The sequence below is a fragment of the Ambystoma mexicanum genome, chromosome 1p (assembly GCF_040938575.1).
Source record: "Ambystoma mexicanum isolate Mex_15411 chromosome 1p, UKY_AmexF1_1, whole genome shotgun sequence".
NCBI lineage: Eukaryota > Metazoa > Chordata > Amphibia > Caudata > Ambystomatidae > Ambystoma > Ambystoma mexicanum.
In genome coordinates this window covers 1,026,128,732-1,026,147,141 of record NC_090921.1, presented here as the reverse complement: position 1 = coordinate 1,026,147,141, position 18,410 = coordinate 1,026,128,732, and the positions used below count along the sequence as shown (strand labels likewise).

Genomic DNA, 18,410 nt, shown 5'->3' with positions numbered 1-18,410 from the left:
ATCTCTTGCTATGAACTGACAAAACAGCAGAATCCCCTTGACAATCTTGATTTCTCAAGGGAAATGGGAGAACACTATACACCATCCAAGATATTAAAATATTGTCAAGGCCGAACACTGATGAATACTCTGAGGAGATGGCCTGTGAGGCGCCGCCTTTCAACTTTTCCTCCTTTGTATGGTGGTCAGTAACATGCGGGAGACTGCGGAGGGGGTCATTTTTTTAATTGTGAACTGATGTGCTTTTACTCAATTCGGGAACCTCACAAGCCAAATTTGTAGTATTTTGCACGAATTGCAAGAGATGTTTGAATGTCGACGGTTGAAGTGGAAGCTCGTATTGAGCTTGCTAGAGACTGATTTGCCAAGCCTTTGATAGCTCAGTTGGTAAAGCGGAGGACTATAGTGGTAAAACAGGCATCCTTAGGTCGCTGGTTCAAATCCGGCTCGAAGGACTTTTGCCAAATGCACATTTTATTGAATACTTGGAAAGTAAAATACTTGGAAAGTAAAATAACAGACAATTTATAATTATATTATATTTCATCACTGAAAATAGATGCCTTTTGCTTTGAGGCTGTGACCACCTTATTTTTCTGTCCAACACAAATCTTCATTGGTTTCCTGTGAGGTGTTTTGGATCCCCATCTCTTGCTATGAACTGGCAAAACAGCAGAATCCCCTTGACAATCTTGATTTCTCAAGGGAAATGAGAGAACACTATACACCATCCAAGATATTAAAATATTGTCAAGGCCCAACGCGGCTGAATACTCTGAGGAGATGGCCTGTGAGGTGCCGCCTTTCAACTTTTCCCCCTTAGTATGGTGGTCAGTAACATGCGGGAGACTGCGGAGGGGGTCATTTTTTTAATTGGGAACTGATGTGCTTTTACTCAATTCGGGAACCTCACAAGCCAAATTTGTAGTATTTTGCACGAATTGCAAAAGATGTTTACAAGTTGACGGTTGAAGTGGAAGCTCGTATTGAGTTTGCTAGAGTTGATATGCCAAGCCTTCGATAGCTCAGTTGGTAGAGGGGAGGACTGTAGTGGTAAAACAGGCATCCTTAGGTCGCTGGTTCAAATCCGGCTCGAAGGACTCTTGCCAAATGCACATTTTATTGAATACTTGGAAAGTAAAATACTTGGAAAGTAAAATAACAGACAATTTATAATTATATTATATTTCATCACTGAAAATAGATGCCTTTTGCTTTGAGGCTGTGGCCACGTTATTTTTCTGTCCAACACGAATCTTCATTGGTTTCCTGTCAGGTGTTTTGGATCCCCATCTCTTGCTATGAACTGGCAAAACAGCAGAATCCCCTTGACAATCTTGATTTCTCAAGGGAAATGAGAGAACACTATACACCATCCAAGATATTAAAATATTGTCAAGGCCCAACACGGCTGAATACTCTGAGGAGATGGCCTGTGAGGCGCCGCCTTTCAACTTTTCCCCCTTAGTATGGTGGTCATTAACATGCGGGAGACTGCGGAGGGGGTCATTTTTTTAATTGGGAACTGATGTGCTTTTACTCAATTCGGGAACCTCACAAGCCAAATTTGTAGTATTTTGCACGAATTGCAAGAGATGTTTACAAGTCGACGGTTGAAGTGGAAGCTCGTATTGAGTTTGCTAGAGAATGATTTGCCAAGCCTTCGAAAGCTCAGTTGGTAGAGCGGAGGACTGTAGTGGTAAAACAGGCATCCTTAGGTCGCTGGTTCAAATCCGGCTCGAAGGACTTTTGCCAAATGCAAATTTTATTGAATACTTGGAAAGTAAAATACTTGGAAAATAAAATAACAGACAATTTATAATTATATTATATTTCATCACTGAAAATAGATGCCTTTTGCTTTGAGGCTGTGGCCACGTTATGTTTCTGTCCAACACCAATCTTCATTGGTTTCCTGTGAGGTGTTTCAGATCCCCATCTCTTGCTATGAACTGGCAAAACAGCAGAATCCCCTTGACAATCTTGATTTCTCAAGGGAAATGAGAGAACAGTATACACCATCCAAGATATTAAAATATTGTCAAGGCCCAACGCGGCTGAATACTCTGAGGAGATGGCCTGTGAGGTGCCGCCTTTCAACTTTTCCCCCTTAGTATGGTGGTCAGTAACATGCGGGCGACTGCGGAGGGGGTCATTTTTTTAATTGGGAACTGATGTGCTTTTACTCAGTTCGGGAACCTCACAAGCCAAATTTGTAGTATTTTGCATGAATTGCAAGAGATGTTTACAAGTCGACGGTTGAAGTGGAAGCTCGTATTGAGTTTGCTAGAGAATGATTTGCCAAGCCTTCGAAAGCTCAGTTGGTAGAGCGGAGTACTTTAGTGGTAAAACAGGCATCCTTAGGTCGCTGGTTCAAATCCGGCTCGAAGGACTTTTGCCAAATGCAAATTTTATTGAATACTTGGAAAGTAAAATACTTGGAAAATAAAATAACAGACAATTTATAATTATATTATATTTCATCACTGAAAATAGATGCCTTTTGCTTTGAGGCTGTGGCCACGTTATGTTTCTGTCCAACACCAATCTTCATTGGTTTCCTGTGAGGTGTTTCAGATCCCCATCTCTTGCTATGAACTGGCAAAACAGCAGAATCCCCTTGACAATCTTGATTTCTCAAGGGAAATGAGAGAACAGTATACACCATCCAAGATATTAAAATATTGTCAAGGCCCAACACGGCTGAATACTCTGAGGAGATGGCCTGTTAGGCGCCGCCTTTCAACTTTTCCCCCTTAGTATGGTGGTCAGTAACATGCGGGAGACTACGGAGGGGGTCATTTTTTTCATTGGGAACTGATGTGCTTTTACTCAATTCGGGAACGTCACAAGCCAAATTTGTAGTATTTTGCACGAATTGCAAGAGATGTTTACAAGTCGACGGTTGAAGTGGAAGCTCGTATTGAGTTTGCTAGAGAACAATTTGCCAAGCCTTCGATAGCTCAGTTGGTAGAACAGAGGACTGTAATGGTAAAACAGGCATCCTTAGGTGGCTGGTTCAAATCCGGCTCGAGGGACTTTTGCCAAATGCACATTTTATTGAATACTTGGAAAGTAAAATACTTGGAAAGTAAAATAACAGACAATTTATAATTATATTATATTTCATCACTGAAAATAGATGCCTTTTGCTTTGAGGCTGTGGCCACGTTATTTTTCTGTCCGACACCAATCTTCGTTGGTTTCCTGTGAGGTATTTTGGATCCCCATCTCTTGCTATGAACTGACAAAACAGCAGAATCCCCTTGACAATCTTGATTTCTCAAGGGAAATGGGAGAACACTATACACCATCCAAGATATTAAAATATTGTCAAGGCCGAACACTGATGAATACTCTGAGGAGATGGCCTGTGAGGCGCCGCCTTTCAACTTTTCCTCCTTTGTATGGTGGTCAGTAACATGCGGGAGACTGCGGAGGGGGTCATTTTTTTAATTGTGAACTGATGTGCTTTTACTCAATTCAGGAACCTCACAAGCCAAATTTGTAGTATTTTGCACGAATTGCAAGAGATGTTTGAATGTCGACGGTTGAAGTGGAAGCTCGTATTGAGCTTGCTAGAGCCTGATTTGCCAAGCCTTTGATAGCTCAGTTGGTAGAGCCGAGGACTATAGTGGTAAAACAGGCATCCTTAGGTCGCTGGTTCAAATCCGGCTCGAAGGACTTTTGCCAAATGCACATTTTATTGAATACTTGGAAAGTAAAATACTTGGAAAGTAAAATAACAGACAATTTATAATTATATTATATTTCATCACTGAAAATAGATGCCTTTTGCTTTGAGGCTGTGACCACCTTATTTTTCTGTCCAACACAAATCTTCATTGGTTTCCTGTGAGGTGTTTTGGATCCCCATCTCTTGCTATGAACTGGCAAAACAGCAGAATCCCCTTGACAATCTTGATTTCTCAAGGGAAATGAGAGAACACTATACACCATCCAAGATATTAAAATATTGTCAAGGCCCAACGCGGCTGAATACTCTGAGGAGATGGCCTGTGAGGTGCCGCCTTTCAACTTTTCCCCCTTAGTATGGTGGTCAGTAACATGCGGGAGACTGCGGAGGGGGTCATTTTTTTAATTGGGAACTGATGTGCTTTTACTCAATTCGGGAACCTCACAAGCCAAATTTGTAGTATTTTGCACGAATTGCAAGAGATGTTTACAAGTCGACGGTTGAAGTGGAAGCTCGTATTGAGTTTGCTAGAGTTGATATGCCAAGCCTTCGATAGCTCAGTTGGTAGAGGGGAGGACTGTAGTGGTAAAACAGGCATCCTTAGGTTGCTGGTTCAAATCCGGCTCGAAGGACTCTTGCCAAATGCACATTTTATTGAATACTTGGAAAGTAAAATACTTGGAAAGTAAAATAACAGACAATTTATAATTATATTATATTTCATCACTGAAAATAGATGCCTTTTGCTTTGAGGCTGTGGCCACGTTATTTTTCTGTCCAACACGAATCTTCATTGGTTTCCTGTCAGGTGTTTTGGATCCCCATCTCTTGCTATGAACTGGCAAAACAGCAGAATCCCCTTGACAATCTTGATTTCTCAAGGGAAATGAGAGAACACTATACACCATCCAAGATATTAAAATATTGTCAAGGCCCAACACGGCTGAATACTCTGAGGAGATGGCCTGTGAGGCGCCGCCTTTCAACTTTTCCCCCTTAGTATGGTGGTCATTAACATGCGGGAGACTGCGGAGGGGGTCATTTTTTTAATTGGGAACTGATGTGCTTTTACTCAATTCGGGAACCTCACAAGCCAAATTTGTAGTATTTTGCACGAATTGCAAGAGATGTTTACAAGTCGAGGGTTGAAGTGGAAGCTCGTATTGAGTTTGCTAGAGAATGATTTGCCAAGCCTTCGAAAGCTCAGTTGGTAGAGCGGAGGACTGTAGTGGTAAAACAGGCATCCTTAGGTCGCTGGTTCAAATCCGGCTCGAAGGACTTTTGCCAAATGCAAATTTTATTGAATACTTGGAAAGTAAAATACTTGGAAAATAAAATAACAGACAATTTATAATTATATTATATTTCGTCACTGAAAATAGATGCCTTTTGCTTTGAGGCTGTGGCCACGTTATGTTTCTGTCCAACACCAATCTTCATTGGTTTCCTGTGAGGTGTTTCAGATCCCCATCTCTTGCTATGAACTGGCAAAACAGCAGAATCCCCTTGACAATCTTGATTTCTCAAGGGAAATGAGAGAACAGTATACACCATCCAAGATATTAAAATATTGTCAAGGCCCAACACGGCTGAATACTCTGAGGAGATGGCCTGTGAGGCGCCGCCTTTCAACTTTTCCCCCTTAGTATGGTGGTCAGTAACATGCGGGAGATTGCGGAGGGGGTCATTTTTTTCATTGGGAACTGATGTGCTTTTACTCAATTCGGGAACGTCACAAGCCAAATTTGTAGTATTTTGCACGAATTGCAAGAGATGTTTACAAGTCGACGGTTGAAGTGGAAGCTCGTATTGAGTTTGCTAGAGAACGATTTGCCAAGCCTTCGATAGCTCAGTTGGTAGAGCAGAGGACTGTAATGGAAAAACAGGTATCCTTAGGTGGCTGGTTCAAATCCGGCTCGAGGGACTTTTGCCAAATGCACATTTTATTGAATACTTGGAAAGTAAAATACTTGGAAAGTAAAATAACAGACAATTTATAATTATATTATATTTCATCACTGAAAATAGATGCCTTTTGCTTTGAGGCTGTGGCCACGTTATTTTTCTGTCCGACACCAATCTTCGTTGGTTTCCTGTGAGGTATTTTGGATCCCCATCTCTTGCTATGAACTGACAAAACAGCAGAATCCCCTTGACAATCTTGATTTCTCAAGGGAAATGGGAGAACACTATACACCATCCAAGATATTAAAATATTGTCAAGGCCGAACACTGATGAATACTCTGAGGAGATGGCCTGTGAGGCGCCGCCTTTCAACTTTTCCTCCTTTGTATGGTGGTCAGTAACATGCGGGAGACTGCGGAGGGGGTCATTTTTTTAATTGTGAACTGATGTGCTTTTACTCAATTCGGGAACCTCACAAGCCAAATTTGTAGCATTTTGCACGAATTGCAAGAGATGTTTGAATGTCGACGGTTGAAGTGGAAGCTCGTATTGAGCTTGCTAGAGACTGATTTGCCAAGCCTTTGATAGCTCAGTTGGTAGAGCGGAGGACTATAGTGGTAAAACAGGCATCCTTAGGTCGCTGGTTCAAATCCGGCTCGAAGGACTCTTGCCAAATGCACATTTTATTGAATACTTGGAAAGTAAAATACTTGGAAAGTAAAATAACAGACAATTTATAATTATATTATATTTCATCACTGAAAATAGATGCCTTTTGCTTTGAGGCTGTGGCCACGTTATTTTTCTGTCCAACACGAATCTTCATTGGTTTCCTGTCAGGTGTTTTGGATCCCCATCTCTTGCTATGAACTGGCAAAACAGCAGAATCCCCTTGACAATCTTGATTTCTCAAGGGAAATGAGAGAACACTATACACCATCCAAGATATTAAAATATTGTCAAGGCCCAACACGGCTGAATACTCTGAGGAGATGGCCTGTGAGGCGCCGCCTTTCAACTTTTCCCCCTTAGTATGGTGGTCATTAACATGCGGGAGACTGCGGAGGGGGTCATTTTTTTAATTGGGAACTGATGTGCTTTTACTCAATTCGGGAACCTCACAAGCCAAATTTGTAGTATTTTGCACGAATTGCAAGAGATGTTTACAAGTCGAGGGTTGAAGTGGAAGCTCGTATTGAGTTTGCTAGAGAATGATTTGCCAAGCCTTCGAAAGCTCAGTTGGTAGAGCGGAGGACTGTAGAGGTAAAACAGGCATCCTTAGGTCGCTGGTTCAAATCCGGCTCGAAGGACTTTTGCCAAATGCAAATTTTATTGAATACTTGGAAAGTAAAATACTTGGAAAATAAAATAACAGACAATTTATAATTATATTATATTTCGTCACTGAAAATAGATGCCTTTTGCTTTGAGGCTGTGGCCACGTTATGTTTCTGTCCAACACCAATCTTCATTGGTTTCCTGTGAGGTGTTTCAGATCCCCATCTCTTGCTATGATCTGGCAAAACAGCAGAATCCCCTTGACAATCTTGATTTCTCAAGGGAAATGAGAGAACAGTATACACCATCCAAGATATTAAAATATTGTCAAGGCCCAACACGGCTGAATACTCTGAGGAGATGGCCTGTGAGGCGCCGCCTTTCAACTTTTCCCCCTTAGTATGGTGGTCAGTAACATGCGGGAGACTGCGGAGGGGGTCATTTCTTTCATTGGGAACTGATGTGCTTTTACTCAATTCGGGAACGTCACAAGCCAAATTTGTAGTATTTTGCACGAATTGCAAGAGATGTTTACAAGTCGACGGTTGAAGTGGAAGCTCGTATTGAGTTTGCTAGAGAACGATTTGCCAAGCCTTCGATAGCTCAGTTGGTAGAGCAGAGGACTGTAATGGAAAAACAGGCATCCTTAGGTGGCTGGTTCAAATCCGGCTCGAGGCACTTTTGCCAAATGCACATTTTATTGAATACTTGGAAAGTAAAATACTTGGAAAGTAAAATAACAGACAATTTATAATTATATTATATTTCATCACTGAAAATAGATGCCTTTTGCTTTGAGGCTGTGGCCACGTTATTTTTCTGTCCGACACCAATCTTCGTTGGTTTCCTGTGAGGTATTTTGGATCCCCATCTCTTGCTATGAACTGACAAAACAGCAGAATCCCCTTGACAATCTTGATTTCTCAAGGGAAATGGGAGAACACTATACACCATCCAAGATATTAAAATATTGTCAAGGCCGAACACTGATGAATACTCTGAGGAGATGGCCTGTGAGGCGCCGCCTTTCAACTTTTCCTCCTTTGTATGGTGGTCAGTAACATGCGGGAGACTGCGGAGGGGGTCATTTTTTTAATTGTGAACTGATGTGCTTTTACTCAATTCGGGAACCTCACAAGCCAAATTTGTAGTATTTTGCACGAATTGCAAGAGATGTTTGAATGTCGACGGTTGAAGTGGAAGCTCGTATTGAGCTTGCTAGAGACTGATTTGCCAAGCCTTTGATAGCTCAGTTGGTAGAGCGGAGGACTATAGTGATAAAACAGGCATCCTTAGGTCGCTGGTTCAAATCCGGCTCGAAGGACTCTTGCCAAATGCACATTTTATTGAATACTTGGAAAGTAAAATACTTGGAAAATAAAATAACAGACAATTTATAATTATATTATATTTCGTCACTGAAAATAGATGCCTTTTGCTTTGAGGCTGTGGCCACGTTATGTTTCTGTCCAACACCAATCTTCATTGGTTTCCTGTGAGGTGTTTCAGATCCCCATCTCTTGCTATGAACTGGCAAAACAGCAGAATCCCCTTGACAATCTTGATTTCTCAAGGGAAATGAGAGAACAGTATACACCATCCAAGATATTAAAATATTGTCAAGGCCCAACACGGCTGAATACTCTGAGGAGATGGCGTGTGAGGCGCCGCCTTTCAACTTTTCCCCCTTAGTATGGTGGTCAGTAACATGCGGGAGACTGCGGAGGGGGTCATTTTTTTCATTGGGAACTGATGTGCTTTTACTCAATTCGGGAACGTCACAAGCCAAATTTGTAGTATTTTGCACGAATTGCAAGAGATGGTTACAAGTCGACGGTTGAAGTGGAAGCTCGTATTGAGTTTGCTAGAGAGCGATTTGCCAAGCCTTCGATAGCTCAGTTGGTAGAGCAGAGGACTGTAATGGAAAAACAGGCATCCTTAGGTGGCTGGTTCAAATCCGGCTCGAGGGACTTTTGCCAAATGCACATTTTATTGAATACTTGGAAAGTAAAATACTTGGAAAGTAAAATAATAGACAATTTATAATTATATTATATTTCATCACTGAAAATAGATGCCTTTTGCTTTGAGGCTGTGGCCACGTTATTTTTCTGTCCGACACCAATCTTCGTTGGTTTCCTGTGAGGTATTTTGGATCCCCATCTCTTGCTATGAACTGACAAAACAGCAGAATCCCCTTGACAATCTTGATTTCTCAAGGGAAATGGGAGAACACTATACACCATCCAAGATATTAAAATATTGTCAAGGCCGAACACTGATGAATACTCTGAGGAGATGGCCTGTGAGGCGCCGCCTTTCAACTTTTCCTCCTTTGTATGGTGGTCAGTAACATGCGGGAGACTGCGGAGGGGGTCATTTTTTTAATTGTGAACTGATGTGCTTTTACTCAATTCGGGAACCTCACAAGCCAAATTTGTAGTATTTTGCACGAATTGCAAGAGATGTTTGAATGTCGACGGTTGAAGTGGAAGCTCGTATTGAGCTTGCTAGAGACTGATTTGCCAAGCCTTTGATAGCTCAGTTGGTAGAGCGGAGGACTATAGTGGTAAAACAGGCATCCTTAGGTCGCTGGTTCAAATCCGGCTCGAAGGACTCTTGCCAAATGCACATTTTATTGAATACTTGGAAAGTAAAATACTTGGAAAGTAAAATAACAGACAATTTATAATTATATTATATTTCATCACTGAAAATAGATGCCTTTTGCTTTGAGGCTGTGGCCACGTTATTTTTCTGTCCAACACGAATCTTCATTGGTTTCCTGTCAGGTGTTTTGGATCCCCATCTCTTGCTATGAACTGGCAAAACAGCAGAATCCCCTTGACAATCTTGATTTCTCAAGGGAAATGAGAGAACACTATACACCATCCAAGATATTAAAATATTGTCAAGGCCCAACACGGCTGAATACTCTGAGGAGATGGCCTGTGAGGCGCCGCCTTTCAACTTTTCCCCCTTAGTATAGTGGTCATTAACATGCGGGAGACTGCGGAGGGGGTCATTTTTTTAATTGGGAACTGATGTGCTTTTACTCAATTCGGGAACCTCACAAGCCAAATTTGTAGTATTTTGCACGAATTGCAAGAGATGTTTACAAGTGGACGGTTGAAGTGGAAGCTCGTATTGAGTTTGCTAGAGAATGATTTGCCAAGCCTTCGATAGCTCGTCGCTGATTCAAATCCGGCTCAAAGGACTTTTGCCAAATGCACATTTTATTGAATACTTGGAAAGTAAAATACTTGGAAAGTAAAATAACAGACAATTTATAATTATATTATATTCATCACTGAAAATAGATGCCTTTTGCTTTGAGGCTGTGGCCACATTATTTTTCTGTCCGACACCAATCTTCGTTGTTTTCCTGTGAGGTATTTTGGATCCCCATCTCTTGCTATGAACTGACAAAACAGCAGAATCCCCTTGACAATCTTGATTTCTCAAGGGAAATGGGAGAACACTATACACCATCCAAGATATTAAAATATTGTCAAGGCCGAACACTGATGAATACTCTGAGGAGATGGCCTGTGAGGCGCCGCCTTTCAACTTTTCCTCCTTTGTATGGTGGTCAGTAACATGCGGGAGACTGCGGAGGGGGTCATTTTTTAAATTGTGAACTGATGTGCTTTTACTCAATTCGGGAACGTCACAAGCCAAATTTGTAGTATTTTGCACGAATTGCAAGAGATGTTTACAAGTCGACGGTTGAAGTGGAAGCTCGTATTGAGTTTGCTAGAGAACGATTTGCCAAGCCTTCGATAGCTCAGTTGGTAGAGCAGAGGACTATAGTGGTAAAACAGGCATCCTTAGGTCCCTGGTTCAAATCCGGCTCGAAGGACTTTTGCCAAATGCACATTTTATTGAATACTTGGAAAGTAAAATACTTGGAAAGTAAAATAACAGACAATTTATAATTATATTATATTTCATCACTGAAAATAGATGCCTTTTGCTTTGAGGCTGTGGCCACGTTATTTTTCTGTCCGACACCAATCTTCGTTGTTTTCCTGTGAGGTATTTTGGATCCCCATCTCTTGCTATGAACTGACAAAACAGCAGAATCCCCTTGACAATCTTGATTTCTCAAGGGAAATGGGAGAACACTATACACCATCCAAGATATTAAAATATTGTCAAGGCCGAACACTGATGAATACTCTGAGGAGATGGCCTGTGAGGCGCCGCCTTTCAACTTTTCCTCCTTTGTATGGTGGTCAGTAACATGCGGGAGACTGCGGAGGGGGTCATTTTTTAAATTGTGAACTGATGTGCTTTTACTCAATTCGGGAACCTCACAAGCCAAATTTGTAGTATTTTGCACGAATTGCAAGAGATGTTTGAATGTCGACGGTTGAAGTGGAAGCTCGTATTGAGTTTGCTAGAGACTGATTTGCCAAGCCTTTGATAGCTCAGTTGGTAGAGCGGAGGACTATAGTGGTAAAACAGGCATCCTTAGGTCGCTGGTTCAAATCCGTCTCGAAGGACTTTTGCCAAATGCACATTTTATTGAATACTTGGAAAGTAAAATACTTGGAAAGTAAAATAACAGACAATTTATAATTATATTATATTTCATCACTGAAAATAGATGCCTTTTGCTTTGAGGCTGTGACCACCTTATTTTTCTGTCCAACACAAATCTTCATTGGTTTCCTGTGAGGTGTTTTGGATCCCCATCTCTTGCTATGAACTGACAAAACAGCAGAATCCCCTTGACAATCTTGATTTCTCAAGGGAAATGGGAGAACACTATACACCATCCAAGATATTAAAATATTGTCAAGGCCGAACACTGATGAATACTCTGAGGAGATGGCCTGTGAGGCGCCGCCTTTCAACTTTTCCTCCTTTGTATGGTGGTCAGTAACATGCGGGAGACTGCGGAGGGGGTCATTTTTTAAATTGTGAACTGATGTGCTTTTACTCAATTCGGGAACGTCACAAGCCAAATTTGTAGTATTTTGCACGAATTGCAAGAGATGTTTACAAGTCGACGGTTGAAGTGGAAGCTCGTATTGAGTTTGCTAGAGAATGATTTGCCAAGCCTTTGATAGCTCAGTTGGTAGAGCGGAGGACTATAGTGGTAAAACAGGCATCCTTAGGTCGCTGGTTCAAATCCGGCTCGAAGGACTTTTGCCAAATGCACATTTTATTGAATACTTGGAAAGTAAAATACTTGGAAAGTAAAATAACAGACAATTTATAATTATATTATATTTCATCACTGAAAATAGATGCCTTTTGCTTTGAGGCTGTGACCACCTTATTTTTCTGTCCAACACAAATCTTCATTGGTTTCCTGTGAGGTGTTTTGGATCCCCATCTCTTGCTATGAACTGACAAAACAGCAGAATCCCCTTGACAATCTTGATTTCTCAAGGGAAATGGGAGAACACTATACACCATCCAAGATATTAAAATATTGTCAAGGCCGAACACTGATGAATACTCTGAGGAGATGGCCTGTGAGGCGCCGCCTTTCAACTTTTCCTCCTTTGTATGGTGGTCAGTAACATGCGGGAGACTGCGGAGGGGGTCATTTTTTAAATTGTGAACTGATGTGCTTTTACTCAATTCGGGAACGTCACAAGCCAAATTTGTAGTATTTTGCACGAATTGCAAGAGATGTTTACAAGTCGACGGTTGAAGTGGAAGCTCGTATTGAGTTTGCTAGAGAACGATTTGCCAAGCCTTCGATAGCTCAGTTGGTAGAGCGGAGGACTATAGTGGTAAAACAGGCATCCTTAGGTCGCTGGTTCAAATCCGGCTCGAAGGACTTTTGCCAAATGCACATTTTATTGAATACTTGGAAAGTAAAATACTTGGAAAGTAAAATAACAGACAATTTATAATTATATTATATTTCATCACTGAAAATAGATGCCTTTTGCTTTGAGGCTGTGGCCACGTTATTTTTCTGTCCGACACCAATCTTCGTTGTTTTCCTGTGAGGTATTTTGGATCCCCATCTCTTGCTATGAACTGACAAAACAGCAGAATCCCCTTGACAATCTTGATTTCTCAAGGGAAATGGGAGAACACTATACACCATCCAAGATATTAAAATATTGTCAAGGCCGAACACTGATGAATACTCTGAGGAGATGGCCTGTGAGGCGCCGCCTTTCAACTTTTCCTCCTTTGTATGGTGGTCAGTAACATGCGGGAGACTGCGGAGGGGGTCATTTTTTAAATTGTGAACTGATGTGCTTTTACTCAATTCGGGAACGTCACAAGCCAAATTTGTAGTATTTTGCACGAATTGCAAGAGATGTTTACAAGTCGACGGTTGAAGTGGAAGCTCGTATTGAGTTTGCTAGAGAACGATTTGCCAAGCCTTCGATAGCTCAGTTGGTAGAGCGGAGGACTATAGTGGTAAAACAGGCATCCTTAGGTCGCTGGTTCAAATCCGGCTCGAAGGACTTTTGCCAAATGCACATTTTATTGAATACTTGGAAAGTAAAATACTTGGAAAGTAAAATAACAGACAATTTATAATTATATTATATTTCATCACTGAAAATAGATGCCTTTTGCTTTGAGGCTGTGGCCACGTTATTTTTCTGTCCGACACCAATCTTCGTTGTTTTCCTGTGAGGTATTTTGGATCCCCATCTCTTGCTATGAACTGACAAAACAGCAGAATCCCCTTGACAATCTTGATTTCTCAAGGGAAATGGGAGAACACTATACACCATCCAAGATATTAAAATATTGTCAAGGCCGAACACTGATGAATACTCTGAGGAGATGGCCTGTGAGGCGCCGCCTTTCAACTTTTCCTCCTTTGTATGGTGGTCAGTAACATGCGGGAGACTGCGGAGGGGGTCATTTTTTAAATTGTGAACTGATGTGCTTTTACTCAATTCGGGAACCTCACAAGCCAAATTTGTAGTATTTTGCACGAATTGCAAGAGATGTTTGAATGTCGACGGTTGAAGTGGAAGCTCGTATTGAGCTTGCTAGAGACTGATTAGCCAAGCCTTCGATAGCTCAGTTGGTAGAGCGGAGGACTGTAGTGGTAAAACAGGCATCCTTAGGTGGCTGGTTCAAATCCGGCTGGAAGGACTTTTGCCAAATGCACATTTTATTGAATACTTGGAAAGTAAAATACTTGGAAAGTAAAATAACAGACAATTTATAATTATATTATATTTCATCACTGAAAATAGATGCCTTTTGCTTTGAGGCTGTGACCACCTTATTTTTCTGTCCAACACGAATCTTCATTGGTTTCCTGTGAGGTGTTTTGGATCCCCATCTCTTGCTATGAACTGGCAAAACAGCAGAATCCCCTTGACAATCTTGATTTCTCAAGAGAAATGAGAGAACACTATACACCATCCAGGATATTAAAATATTGTCAAGGCCCAACGCGGCTGAATACTCTGAGGAGATGGCCTGTGAGGTGCCGCCTTTCAACTTTTCCCCCTGAGTATGGTGGTCAGTAACATGCGGGCGACTGCGGAGGGGGTCATTTTTTTAATTGGGAACTGATGTGCTTTTACTCAATTCGGGAACCTCACAAGCCAAATTTGTAGTATTTTGCACGAATTGCAAGAGATGTTTACAAGTCGACGGTTGAAGTGGAAGCTCGTATTGAGTTTGCTAGAGAACGATTTGCCAAGCCTTCGATAGCTCAGTTGGTAGAGCGGAGGACAATAGTGGTAAAACAGGCATCCTTAGGTCGCTGGTTCAAATGCGGCTCGAAGGACTCTTGCCAAATGCACATTTTATTGAATACTTGGAAAGTAAAATACTTGGAAAGTAAAATAACAGACAATTTATAATTATATTATATTTCATCACTGAAAATAGATGCCTTTTGCTTTGAGGCTGTGGCCACGTTATTTTTCTGTCCAACACGAATCTTCATTGGTTTCCTGTCAGGTGTTTTGGATCCCCATCTCTTGCTATGAACTGGCAAAACAGCAGAATCCCCTTGACAATCTTGATTTCTCAAGGGAAATGAGAGAACACTATACACCATCCAAGATATTAAAATATTGTCAAGGCCCAACACGGCTGAATACTCTGAGGAGATGGCCTGTGAGGCGCCGCCTTTCAACTTTTCCCCCTTAGTATGGTGGTCATTAACATGCGGGAGACTGCGGAGGGGGTCATTTTTTTAATTGGGAACTGATGTGCTTTTACTCAATTCGGGAACCTCACAAGCCAAATTTGTAGTATTTTGCACGAATTGCAAGAGATGTTTACAAGTCGACGGTTGAAGTGGAAGCTTGAATTGAGTTTGCTAGAGATTGATTTGCCAAGCCTTCGAAAGCTCAGTTGGTAGAGCGGAGGACTGTAGTGGTAAAACAGGCATCCTTAGGTCGCTGGTTCAAATCCGGCTCGAAGGACTTTTGCCAAATGCAAATTTTATTGAATACTTGGAAAGTAAAATACTTGGAAAGTAAAATAACAGACAATTTATAATTATATTATATTTCATCACTGAAAATAGATGCCTTTTGCTTTGAGGCTGTGACCACCTTATTTTTCTGTCCAACACAAATCTTCATTGGTTTCCTGTGAGGTGTTTTGGATCCCCATCTCTTGCTATGAACTGGCAAAACAGCAGAATCCCCTTGACAATCTTGATTTCTCAAGGGAAATGAGAGAACACTATACACCATCCAAGATATTAAAATATTGTCAAGGCCCAACGCGGCTGAATACTCTGAGGAGATGGCCTGTGAGGTGCCGCCTTTCAACTTTTCCCCCTTAGTATGGTGGTCAGTAACATGCGGGAGACTGCGGAGGGGGTCATTTTTTTAATTGGGAACTGATGTGCTTTTACTCAATTCGGGAACCTCACAAGCCAAATTTGTAGTATTTTGCACGAATTGCAAGAGATGTTTACAAGTCGACGGTTGAAGTGGAAGCTCGTATTGCGTTTGCTAGAGTTGATATGCCAAGCCTTCGATAGCTCAGTTGGTAGAGGGGAGGACTGTAGTGGTAAAACAGGCATCCTTAGGTCGCTGGTTCAAATCCGGCTCGAAGGACTCTTGCCAAATGCACATTTTATTGAATACTTGGAAAGTAAAATACTTGGAAAGTAAAATAACAGACAATTTATAATTATATTATATTTCATCACTGAAAATAGATGCCTTTTGCTTTGAGGCTGTGGCCACGTTATTTTTCTGTCCAACACGAATCTTCATTGGTTTCCTGTCAGGTGTTTTGGATCCCCATCTCTTGCTATGAACTGGCAAAACAGCAGAATCCCCTTGACAATCTTGATTTCTCAAGGGAAATGAGAGAACACTATACACCATCCAAGATATTAAAATATTGTCAAGGCCCAACACGGCTGAATACTCTGAGGAGATGGCCTGTGAGGCGCCGCCTTTCAACTTTTCCCCCTTAGTATAGTGGTCATTAACATGCGGGAGACTGCGGAGGGGGTCATTTTTTTAATTGGGAACTGATGTGCTCTTACTCAATTCGGGAACCTCACAAGCCAAATTTGTAGTATTTTGCACGAATTGCAAGAGATGTTTACAAGTGGAAGGTTGAAGTGGAACCTCGTATTGAGTTTGCTAGAGAATGATTTGCCAAGCCTTCGATAGCTCGTCGCTGATTCAAATCCGGCTCAAAGGACTTTTGCCAAATGCACATTTTATTGAATACTTGGAAAGTAAAATACTTGGAAAGTAAAATAACAGACAATTTATAATTATATTATATTTCATCACTGAAAATAGATGCCTTTTGCTTTGAGGCTGTGGCCACATTATTTTTCTGTCCGACACCAATCTTCGTTGTTTTCCTGTGAGGTATTTTGGATCCCCATCTCTTGCTATGAACTGACAAAACAGCAGAATCCCCTTGACAATCTTGATTTCTCAAGGGAAATGGGAGAACACTATACACCATCCAAGATATTAAAATATTGTCAAGGCCCAACACGGCTGAATACTCTGAGGAGATGGCCTGTGAGGCGCCGCCTTTCAACTTTTCCCCCTTAGTATGGTGGTCATTTACATGCGGGAGACTGCGGAGGGGGTCATTTTTTTAATTGGGAACTGATGTGCTTTTACTCAATTCGGGAACCTCACAAGCCAAATTTGTAGTATTTTGCACGAATTGCAAGAGATGTTTACAAGTCGACGGTTGAAGTGGAAGCTCGTATTGAGTTTGCTAGAGAACGATTTGCCAAGCCTTCGATAGCTCAGTTGGTAGAGGGGAGGACTATAGTGGTAAAACAGGCATCCTTAGGTCGCTGGTTCAAATCCGGCTCGAAGGACTTTTGCCAAATGCACATTTTATTGAATACTTGGAAAGTAAAATACTTGGAAAGTAAAATAACAGACAATTTATAATTATATTATATTTCATCACTGAAAATAGATGCCTTTTGCTTTGAGGCTGTGGCCACGTTATTTTTCTGTCCGACACCAATCTTCGTTGTTTTCCTGTGAGGTATTTTGGATCCCCATCTCTTGCTATGAACTGACAAAACAGCAGAATCCCCTTGACAATCTTGATTTCTCAAGGGAAATGGGAGAACACTATACACCATCCAAGATATTAAAATATTGTCAAGGCCGAACACTGATGAATACTCTGAGGAGATGGCCTGTGAGGCGCCGCCTTTCAACTTTTCCTCCTTTGTATGGTGGTCAGTAACATGCGGGAGACTGCGGAGGGGGTCATTTTTTTAATTGTGAACTGATGTGCTTTTACTCAATTCGGGAACCTCACAAGCCAAATTTGTAGTATTTTGCACGAATTGCAAGAGATGTTTGAATGTCGACGGTTGAAGTGGAAGCTCGTATTGAGCTTGCAAGAGACCGATTTGCCAAGCCTTTGATAGCTCAGTTGGTAGAGCGGAGGACTATAGTGGTAAAACAGGCATCCTTAGGTCGCTGGTTCAAATCCGGCTCGAAGGACTTTTGCCAAATGCACATTTTATTGAATACTTGGAAAGTAAAATACTTGGAAAGTAAAATAACAGACAATTTATAATTATATTATATTGCATCACTGAAAATAGATGCCTTTTGCTTTGAGGCTGTGGCCACGTTATTTTTCTGTCCAACACGAATCTTCATTGGTTTCCTGTCAGGTGTTTTGGATCCCCATCTCTTGCTATGAACTGGCAAAACAGCAGAATCCCCTTGACAATCTTGATTTCTCAAGGGAAATGAGAGAACACTATACACCATCCAAGATATTAAAATATTGTCAAGGCCCAACACGGCTGAATACTCTGAGGAGATGGCCTGTGAGGCGCCGCCTTTCAACTTTTCCCCCTTAGTATAGTGGTCATTAACATGCGGGAGACTGCGGAGGGGGTCATTTTTTTAATTGGGAACTGATGTGCTTTTACTCAATTCGGGAACCTCACAAGCCAAATTTGTAGTATTTTGCACGAATTGCAAGAGATGTTTACAAGTGGACGGTTGAAGTGGAAGCCCGTATTGAGTTTGCTAGAGAATGATTTGCCAAGCCTTCGATAGCTCGTCGCTGATTCAAATCCGGCTCAAAGGACTTTTG

At 41.4% G+C, this 18,410-nt stretch overlaps 13 non-coding genes across 13 annotated transcripts; all 13 read left to right on the top strand.

The window, feature by feature from the left end:
• Window positions 1-369: 369 nt before the first annotated feature.
• On the top strand, window positions 370-455 carry TRNAY-AUA (transfer RNA tyrosine (anticodon AUA)). The gene is given in 2 exon segments: window positions 370-406; window positions 420-455. It is a non-coding gene; the product is annotated as a tRNA-Tyr (tRNA).
• Window positions 456-3,598: 3,143 nt separating this feature from the next.
• Window positions 3,599-3,684, top strand: TRNAY-AUA (transfer RNA tyrosine (anticodon AUA)). The gene is given in 2 exon segments: window positions 3,599-3,635; window positions 3,649-3,684. It is a non-coding gene; the product is annotated as a tRNA-Tyr (tRNA).
• A 2,497-nt stretch (window positions 3,685-6,181) lies between these two features.
• TRNAY-AUA (transfer RNA tyrosine (anticodon AUA)) lies at window positions 6,182-6,267 on the top strand. Its single transcript is given in 2 exon segments — window positions 6,182-6,218; window positions 6,232-6,267. It is a non-coding gene; the product is annotated as a tRNA-Tyr (tRNA).
• A 1,852-nt stretch (window positions 6,268-8,119) lies between these two features.
• TRNAY-AUA (transfer RNA tyrosine (anticodon AUA)) lies at window positions 8,120-8,205 on the top strand. Its single transcript is given in 2 exon segments — window positions 8,120-8,156; window positions 8,170-8,205. It is a non-coding gene; the product is annotated as a tRNA-Tyr (tRNA).
• Window positions 8,206-9,411: 1,206 nt separating this feature from the next.
• On the top strand, window positions 9,412-9,497 carry TRNAY-AUA (transfer RNA tyrosine (anticodon AUA)). Its single transcript is given in 2 exon segments — window positions 9,412-9,448; window positions 9,462-9,497. It is a non-coding gene; the product is annotated as a tRNA-Tyr (tRNA).
• Window positions 9,498-10,657: 1,160 nt separating this feature from the next.
• On the top strand, window positions 10,658-10,743 carry TRNAY-AUA (transfer RNA tyrosine (anticodon AUA)). The gene is given in 2 exon segments: window positions 10,658-10,694; window positions 10,708-10,743. It is a non-coding gene; the product is annotated as a tRNA-Tyr (tRNA).
• Window positions 10,744-11,303: 560 nt separating this feature from the next.
• Window positions 11,304-11,389, top strand: TRNAY-AUA (transfer RNA tyrosine (anticodon AUA)). Its single transcript is given in 2 exon segments — window positions 11,304-11,340; window positions 11,354-11,389. It is a non-coding gene; the product is annotated as a tRNA-Tyr (tRNA).
• A 560-nt stretch (window positions 11,390-11,949) lies between these two features.
• On the top strand, window positions 11,950-12,035 carry TRNAY-AUA (transfer RNA tyrosine (anticodon AUA)). Its single transcript is given in 2 exon segments — window positions 11,950-11,986; window positions 12,000-12,035. It is a non-coding gene; the product is annotated as a tRNA-Tyr (tRNA).
• Window positions 12,036-12,595: 560 nt separating this feature from the next.
• On the top strand, window positions 12,596-12,681 carry TRNAY-AUA (transfer RNA tyrosine (anticodon AUA)). The gene is given in 2 exon segments: window positions 12,596-12,632; window positions 12,646-12,681. It is a non-coding gene; the product is annotated as a tRNA-Tyr (tRNA).
• A 560-nt stretch (window positions 12,682-13,241) lies between these two features.
• Window positions 13,242-13,327, top strand: TRNAY-AUA (transfer RNA tyrosine (anticodon AUA)). The gene is given in 2 exon segments: window positions 13,242-13,278; window positions 13,292-13,327. It is a non-coding gene; the product is annotated as a tRNA-Tyr (tRNA).
• A 1,206-nt stretch (window positions 13,328-14,533) lies between these two features.
• TRNAY-AUA (transfer RNA tyrosine (anticodon AUA)) lies at window positions 14,534-14,619 on the top strand. The gene is given in 2 exon segments: window positions 14,534-14,570; window positions 14,584-14,619. It is a non-coding gene; the product is annotated as a tRNA-Tyr (tRNA).
• Window positions 14,620-17,071: 2,452 nt separating this feature from the next.
• TRNAY-AUA (transfer RNA tyrosine (anticodon AUA)) lies at window positions 17,072-17,157 on the top strand. The gene is given in 2 exon segments: window positions 17,072-17,108; window positions 17,122-17,157. It is a non-coding gene; the product is annotated as a tRNA-Tyr (tRNA).
• Window positions 17,158-17,717: 560 nt separating this feature from the next.
• Window positions 17,718-17,803, top strand: TRNAY-AUA (transfer RNA tyrosine (anticodon AUA)). Its single transcript is given in 2 exon segments — window positions 17,718-17,754; window positions 17,768-17,803. It is a non-coding gene; the product is annotated as a tRNA-Tyr (tRNA).
• The last annotated feature ends 607 nt before the right edge of the window (window positions 17,804-18,410 follow it).